This window comes from Cebus imitator, unplaced genomic scaffold (genome assembly GCF_001604975.1).
Source record: "Cebus imitator isolate Cc_AM_T3 unplaced genomic scaffold, Cebus_imitator-1.0 Scaffold33, whole genome shotgun sequence".
NCBI lineage: Eukaryota > Metazoa > Chordata > Mammalia > Primates > Cebidae > Cebus > Cebus imitator.
This window is the reverse complement of record NW_016107348.1, coordinates 3945183-3953100: the sequence shown is the minus strand read 5'-3', so window position 1 is coordinate 3953100 and position 7918 is coordinate 3945183. Positions and strand designations below refer to the sequence as shown.

General features: G+C 37.6%; 1 pseudogene; it reads right to left on the bottom strand.

Moving 5' to 3' along the window:
* Nucleotides 1–6941: 6941 nt before the first annotated feature.
* LOC108301290 lies at nucleotides 6942–7861 on the bottom strand (annotated as a pseudogene).
* Between the last annotated feature and the right edge of the window lie 57 nt (nucleotides 7862–7918).

Here is a 7918-nt window from a genome sequence, read left to right as displayed (position 1 = left end):
TTGTGAGACTATTCTGAAGACTGTTACTATATTATTATCAATATTATTACTTGTCTTTTGCAGATACATTTTTTACACACACGCTTTTGGTGGATATATACCTAGGAATGGAATTGTTGGGTTATAGGGGTAGGCATATACTCAAATTTGGTAGACACCACCAAACTGTCTTCCAAACTAGTTGTACCAATATTTCCTCCAATCAGCTGCATACAAGAGTTGCTGTTTCACCACATCCTCAACCGATACTTGGTATTTTCGAGTGTTTTAAATTGTAGCTATTCTAGGCTAATGTTATTTTGATATTGGCACAGAACTTGAGGTACTCTAACTCCAGTTTATATAAATATTTGTACAAAAGATAAAGTATGTGTATCATTGGGTGTGTATTATTTAATTGGTGGCTTTAATTTCTAATTCTTTGATTATGAATTCAATTGGCCTCCTTTTCATATATTTATTAACCATTTGGGTATCTTCTTTTGTGCCACTTTATGTTTTTGCTAATTATTCTATTGAGTTGTCTTTCTCTTTCTTATTGATTTGTAGGGATTCTTTCTATATTTTGGATGTAGTCCCCTTTTCTGGTGCTATGTGTTGTGTATGTCTTCTTTGTGGTTTGCCTTTTCTCTCTTTAATAGTGTTTCTCCTTTCGAAAATTTTATTATGGAAAAATTCAAACATAAGCTAAAGTGTTGGTGGGAATGTAAAATAGTTAAATCTCCATAGAAAATATTCTGGAGATTTCTCAAAGAATTAAAAATAGAACTACCATGTAACCCAGCAATCCCACTACTGGAGCTATCTACCCAAAGGAAAAGAAATAGTTTTATCAAAAAGATACCTGCACTAGTATGTTTATCACAGCACTAATCACAATAGCAAAGGCATGAAATCAACCTAAGTGTCCATTAATGATAGATTGGATAAAGAAAATATGGTGTGCATACACTATGGAATACTATACAGCTATAAAAAAAAGAACAAAATCATGTCCTTTGCAGCAACGTGGTTGCAGCTAGAGGCCATTATCCTAAATGAATTAATGCAGAAACAGAAAATCAAATACCATGTCTTGAACTCACTTATAAGTGGGAGCTAAACAATGGATGTTGTATTCTAACTTCTTGAGATGAAATCCTAAATAATGAATTTCAGCCATTTTTTACTAACACATGCTAAAGGATATAGATTTCCCTCTAAACACCACCTTAGCTACATCTCATTAATTAATTAAAAAAAATTTTTTTTTGAGACAGAGTCTCTCTCTCTGTCCTCCAGGGTGGAGTGCAGTGGCATGATCTCAGCTCACTGAAACCTCCACCTCCCAGGTTCAAGCAATTCTCAAGCCTCAGCCTCCTGAGTAGCTGGGTTTATAGGCATGTGCCACCACACCCGGCTAATTTTTTGTATTTTTAGTAGAGACAAAGTCTTGCCACGCTGGCCAGGCTGGTCTCAAACTCCTGGCCTCAAAGTGATCTGCCCACCTCAGCATCCCAAAAGTGCTGGGATTAAGGGCATGAGCCACCGCACCTGGCCACATCTCATGACTTTTGATGTGGCTTATTATTATTATTAAGTTCAAAATATTTTCTAATTTTGGTTACAGTTTCTATTTTAGCCCATATGTTATTTATATGGGTTGCTTAATTTCCAAACATTTCTAGTTATCTTTCTTAGTATACCATTTGTTATTACTATATATTGTTATTTAACAGTAAATAACTGGGACCTTGATTTTCTTCCTTGTGTGGATCATGGAGTCTGTCCTACTTGTGCTTTAGAGAGATGAGAAAAAGGACTCAATGATTAGAACAAATTGGAAAAGGAGGACTGGCAGCAGAACCTGTCTGACTCACTACTCTGAGGAGCTACTACAGAAGTAGCAATGGTCTTTCAGCAGCAAAGAAGAATCATCAGAATTGATGCCTTGAAATTGAGTAACAACCCTGGGTTCCTGGACTTGCCATAACATGGGGACCTCAAAAAGGAAAGATATTCTTATAATAAGCAGGATAGATATTTGGAGTCATATTACTACTAAAAATATGTGACCTTAAATTATCCTCCAGCTAGTGAAACAGGAAATGACATTTTTCATTTGATATCATACTTATCATTTCATACTGCATTTGATATTTAGGAGACACATATATAATTTAGTCACCCTTATCCAGGCATAGTGGCATGAGTCTGTAATCCCAGCTACTCAGGAGGCTGAGGCAAGAGAATCACTTGAACCCAGGAGGTGGAGGTTGTAGTGAGCCAAGATCACACCACTGCACTCCAGCCTGGTCAACAAGAGTGAAAACTCCATCTCTAAATAAACAAATAAATAAATGTATGTCTCCCTAATGTGAAAATAATACCCATAGCTAATATTCACTCAGCACTTACTATAGGTTAGATACTTTTCTATGACTTTTGCCTCTATTATTTTAGTCCTCTTATTTGTTATTATCCTCATTTTCAGATGAAGAAACTAAAGCACTATGATTTTAAGTAGCTTGTCCAAGGTCATTCAGCTGCTGGTGAAGGCCGACTTCAAAATGGGGATGTCTGACATTAGAGTCAATGCTCTTACCCCCATGTACAACAATAACAAATACTTAGAGTTTGTAGCAATGACATTTTAAGTGCTCAGCATGTGTTAAGTTATTTAGTCACTGCAATAATCCTATGAGATGTTTAGTTTTGCTATCATCCCATTTTATAGGTGAGAAAACTGAGGTATAGAAAGATTCAGTAACTTACTCAGGATCGTATTGCTAGTAGGTGGCAGAGCTGAGATTCAGACACGGGCAATCTGTCTGCAGTCTCTGTCTTCACCATTACATAATACTGCCTCTCAAATTATATTGACTTATCAAAGACATGGCAAGTGTCAAACATTGGTTCATATGTATGTTATCATACTATCAGTCACAAATTAATATTCACCTAGGTCTGATAATTATGTCAGAAACAACACATTTATCTTTGAATGGATGTTTTGCTAATAAATAATTTCTTCATAAAGTTTTTTGAATTTTTAAATGTAAAAATATAATTTATAAGCATAATAGAAATAATCTGCAAACAATAATGTTGATAAATAGCATTACACAAAAATACATGTATTCTCAGTTTGTATTCTGTGGCAAAAAGAAATCACTGTTGTAGATAAGATCAGCTCAGGGAAATAAAAATTCAATTTACCTTAATTTGTGCACACAGATTATTTCTTCCATGGCTGCAATCTGAATTATTAATGTTTAAACTTAAACTAATGTTAAACCACTCAAGGACTCCATAAATATGCTGTAGAGACAAGGTTTATTCAATGTTAGTTCCACAGGAAGGGAAAAAGAGTCCATTTTTATCAATGTCCAGCCATACTCAAGTAAGCTTAATGGCAGCAAAGCCAAAGAATCCCCACCCCATACATCATGTTTTAAAAACTGTTCAGTAAATTATATAGTAATTGATGTCCTTCAACTGTAATGAAAAGTGGCTCACACCTGTAATCCTAGCACTTTTGGAGGCCGAAGTGGGAGGATCATGAGTCCAGGAGCTCAAGACCAGCCTGGGTGACATGGCAAGACCCAGTCTCTACTAAAAATACCAAAAAAATTATAATAAAATAAATGGGCATAGCGGCGCATGTCTGTAGTCTCAGCTGCTTGGGAGGCTGAGTGGAGGATTGCTTGAGCCTAGTAGTCAGAGGTTTCAGTGAGTCAAGTTTGTGCCACTGTACTCCAGCCTGGGCAACACAGTAAGACCCTGTCTCAAAAATTTTTTTTTAATTTAAAAAAATTTTACAAATGATAGTGTGCCAGGTATATGACTTTAAATCCTTTATCCGATCATTTTTTTTACTGCAGTAATGATAATTTCCTACTGACCTTTCACCTCTTGTCTTTGGTGTATGTTCACTGTATACATTTGTTATCCACACAGGATATGCTTTTCCAAAGCAAAGATTACTACTGATTCAAGCTGATTTTATGGAAAGGTCATTCCAGGAAGTAAGTTGACATCAGAGAACTCACTGAATACAAGAATGACATTTTCATTCAAAGAGCTAGATCATTTTTTGGATGTCCAGTTTATATGAGCATCCACAGAATTTTTTGGGCATAAAGCACCCTTGTCTTATTTTTAATAGCATCTGAACATTTGTGCTAATGGAAGCATTGATTACTTATTCTGGAATGAGTTGTGGAAAGGACAGTCTGAATAGAAAAGAATTCTGTGACATCACTGCCGCTTTCACAAAGAAAATAATCCAGCCTATAAAGTAAGAATTCACTATATAAAGCAAGTAAACAAATCACAGGTTTTGAAACTTTAAGCAGAAAAATAAAATGATCACCCCCCAAAGAATTCTTCTTAGTGCTTCACAAAATAAAGAGCCCATGAACACTCAGCAAGATCAAAGCAAATTGCTAAATTTTGGGACATGAAAATCAGCAGAATATTTTTTAAAAGCAGACAGATCACTTGAGGTCAGGAGTTTGAGATCAGCTTGACCAACATGGTGAAACCCCATCTCTACTAAAAATACAAATAATTAGCCGGGCATGGTAGTGCATGCCTATAACCACAGCTACTCACTCAGGAGGCTGAAGCAGGAGAATGGCTTGAACTGGGAAGGGAGAGGTTGCTGTGAGCTGAGATTGCGCCACTGCTCTCCAGCCTGGGTGACAGAGTGAGACTATCTCAAAAAAAAATAAATAGAAAGATAAAAGTAACTCCCTGGAAATTGGCACCTTGGTAATAATCAACAGCCAGAGTGCTTTAAAAAAGAAAATAAAAGAACTTTAAATTATTGTTATGGACTGAATGTTTCTGTCCCCTCCAAAATTCATACATCAAAGCCCTAACTCCTAACGTGATGGTATTTGTGAGAAGGGGTTTTGGGTGACAATTAGGGTTAGATGGGGTCATGACGGAGAGGCCCTCTTTTGATGAGATTAGTGCCCTTATAAGATGAGGCACCAAAAAGCTGGCTCTCTCTCCACCATGTGAGGACATGGTAAGAAGGCAGCTATCTCCAAACAAGGAAAAGAGCCCTCACAAGGAATCAAATTGGCTGGTACCTTCATCTTCATCTTCCAGCCTCCAGGACTGTGAGAAAATATGTTTCTGTTATATAAGTCACCCAGTCTATGGTATTTGTTATGGCAGCCCAAACTCCTTCCGGATTTCAGTAGACACAAAATGAACCAGCTTCATCTCAGAAATTGTGACTGTTTGTATGTACTAAAGATGAACCTACTTTTTTTCTAAATCAGTGTGGAACCTAAAAGTAAAAGTAAGTTATATCCTAAAATGCCGAAGTTTGTGACAATGCAGTAATCACTGTCCTCTAAAATATACCATTAAAAGTAGCTCCTTAGTAACTCAGTAAAGTTCAAGTAATCAATCACAACAACAAATGGCCAAAATCCTGTGTGCCTACAGCTCTAAGATATATTTCAGCTCTGAAATGCTATAATTGTATGTATTTGATGATTAATTTTAGTAATTATTAGAATGGATTTTCCTTGCCCAATATGTATGACATTTGAGTATTTTCATGGAGGTTAGGTTTACAAACTAAAAACAGTACTTTTCCCTCATTTTGTGTATAGGATAATTTTAAGCAACAGGATAGCTTTACCATCACCTGAAACACTGGAATATTTCTTATGCTGGAACTTCCTTCTTAAGACACTCATTATAAAGACATCATGCTGGGAGAGGTGGCTCACACCTGTAATCCCAGCACTTTGGGAGACCTACACGGGTGGATCACCTGAGGTCAGGAGTTCGAGACCCACCTGGCCAACATGGTGAAACCCCATCTCTACTAAAAATACAAAAATTAGCCAGGCATGGTAGCGCACACCTTTAGTCCCAGCTACTCGGGAGGCTAAGGTGGGAGAATCGCTTGAACCTGGGAGGCAGAGGTTGCAGTGAGCTGAGATCATGCCACTGCACTCCAGACTGGGCAACAGAGCAAGACTTCATCTCAATTAAAAAAAAAAAAAAAGACATAATATCAATGTCTGTTGAGCACATGAAAGAATCATTGTCATCAGGCTGTCCCCTTGGTTAGTCTTATGCACCATCCCGAGTTATATAGTTACATGGCAGCACTGAGGTGACAGAAAATAGAGTGTGTTTCCCACTGCCATGGCAGAAATACCAAGCCAAGAATCCCTCTTAGCACAGCAGAACAGGGCAATGACCAGTGACATACAAAGAATACATCTGTGGTATGCCTGACTTCATTCAGATAGTATGTTTCTTACATTCCAGATCACCTGAACTTAAAGAGCATTTTTTTTTTTCTTTTGAGTTGGAGTCTCCCTCTGTGGCCCAGGCTGGAGTGCAGTGGCATGATCTTGGCTCACTGCAACCTTCATCTCCTGGGTTCAAGCCATTCTCCTGCCTCAGCCTCCCAAGTAGCTGAGATTACAGGTGCGTGCCACTACACCAGCTAATTTTTATATTTTTAGTAGAGACAGGGTTTCCCCATGTTGGCCAGGCTGGTCTCCAATTCCTGACTTCAGGTGATCAGCCCACCTCCGCCTCCCAAAGTGCTGGGATTACAGGAGTGAGAGGAGCCACTGTACCTGGCCAAATAAATTATATCTTTCTTTTCTTACTTTATTAAAATGCTGAGTTTTATTTCACATGTATATTTTTGTCTCCCCACCATTTCCATGTCTAACCACCGCTACTGATATGTTCTATTATAACATTCCATACATACTTAAAACCAAGCAAAGGGTGGAGTTCCATCTTTAAAAACTACACAGGCATTTTGGACAATACATTCTTGGCAATGAAACCTGAACAACATTTATCAAACACTTTGGGAAAGTTCTCACTCTGCATTATGAAAAGGACAGCCAGATGTCAACTGCTACAGAAATGAAATAAGATGAAAAATTTTTAACAAATTATTTAAACTATTTTCTTAAAGAAACTTCCTTCACCCCAGAGATCTTGAATAGCCACCTGGTCAGTCATCCAGAAGCAATTATTCACATAATTGATGAACTTGGCTTCCACTTTGGGAAGACAACCACTTTTTTCTATACTTGCTTGTATTTTTGTTTTAATGTCTTCTACAGAACTAGATCCTTTTGATATTTTAGGAGTTTTTTCCTTTTTTTTTTTTTTTTTAGGGTTTTTTTTTTTTTTTTGTTTTTTTTTTTTGGTGTTTTTTTTTTTTTTTTTTTTTTTGGAAGGATTCTTGTCCTTTTGATGTTGGTGTTGATGGCTTTGAGTATTTTCCATTCTGATTTGACTTTACTGCATTTTTGGCTGGAGTGTCTCATACAGATTTCTTCACTGGAGGTTTTTCTTCAGTTTCCTCATCATCTTCATCATCATCATCTTCATAATCTTCATCAGCAGCAAGTGTTACTTTTTTCTGTGGAATCTTGCTACCACCTCCAGGGGCAGACTCCTTTCCAGACATACTTAAGAGTTTCACATCCTCCTCCTCTTGTGACTCTGCATCTTCCTCCACAGCTACTAAGTGCTGTCCACTGATATGCACTGGCCCTCAACCACACTTCAACCGTAAGACCACTGGTGGTGTAATTTCAAAGCCCTCAAGGGAAACTGTTAGCTGTACACACATTTTCAAAGTTGCCAGTGTTACTTTAATTGGACTGCCTTTATAATTCATTGCCTCTGCTTCAACAATGTGCAGTTCATCCTTTGCACCAGCCCCTACACTGACCGTTCTTAAAGATAACTGGTGCTCATTTTCGTCATTATCCACCTTAAAATGATAATCTTTGTTGGCCTTTTGTTTACAACTGAAAAGATAGTTCTGGGGCCTCAGGGGGCTCACGTCTGTGTCTGTCAAATCTTCCATCGGTGGCAGCGTGCACTTAGGTGGGAGAAAAGGTGGACGGAGATAAATGACCATTGC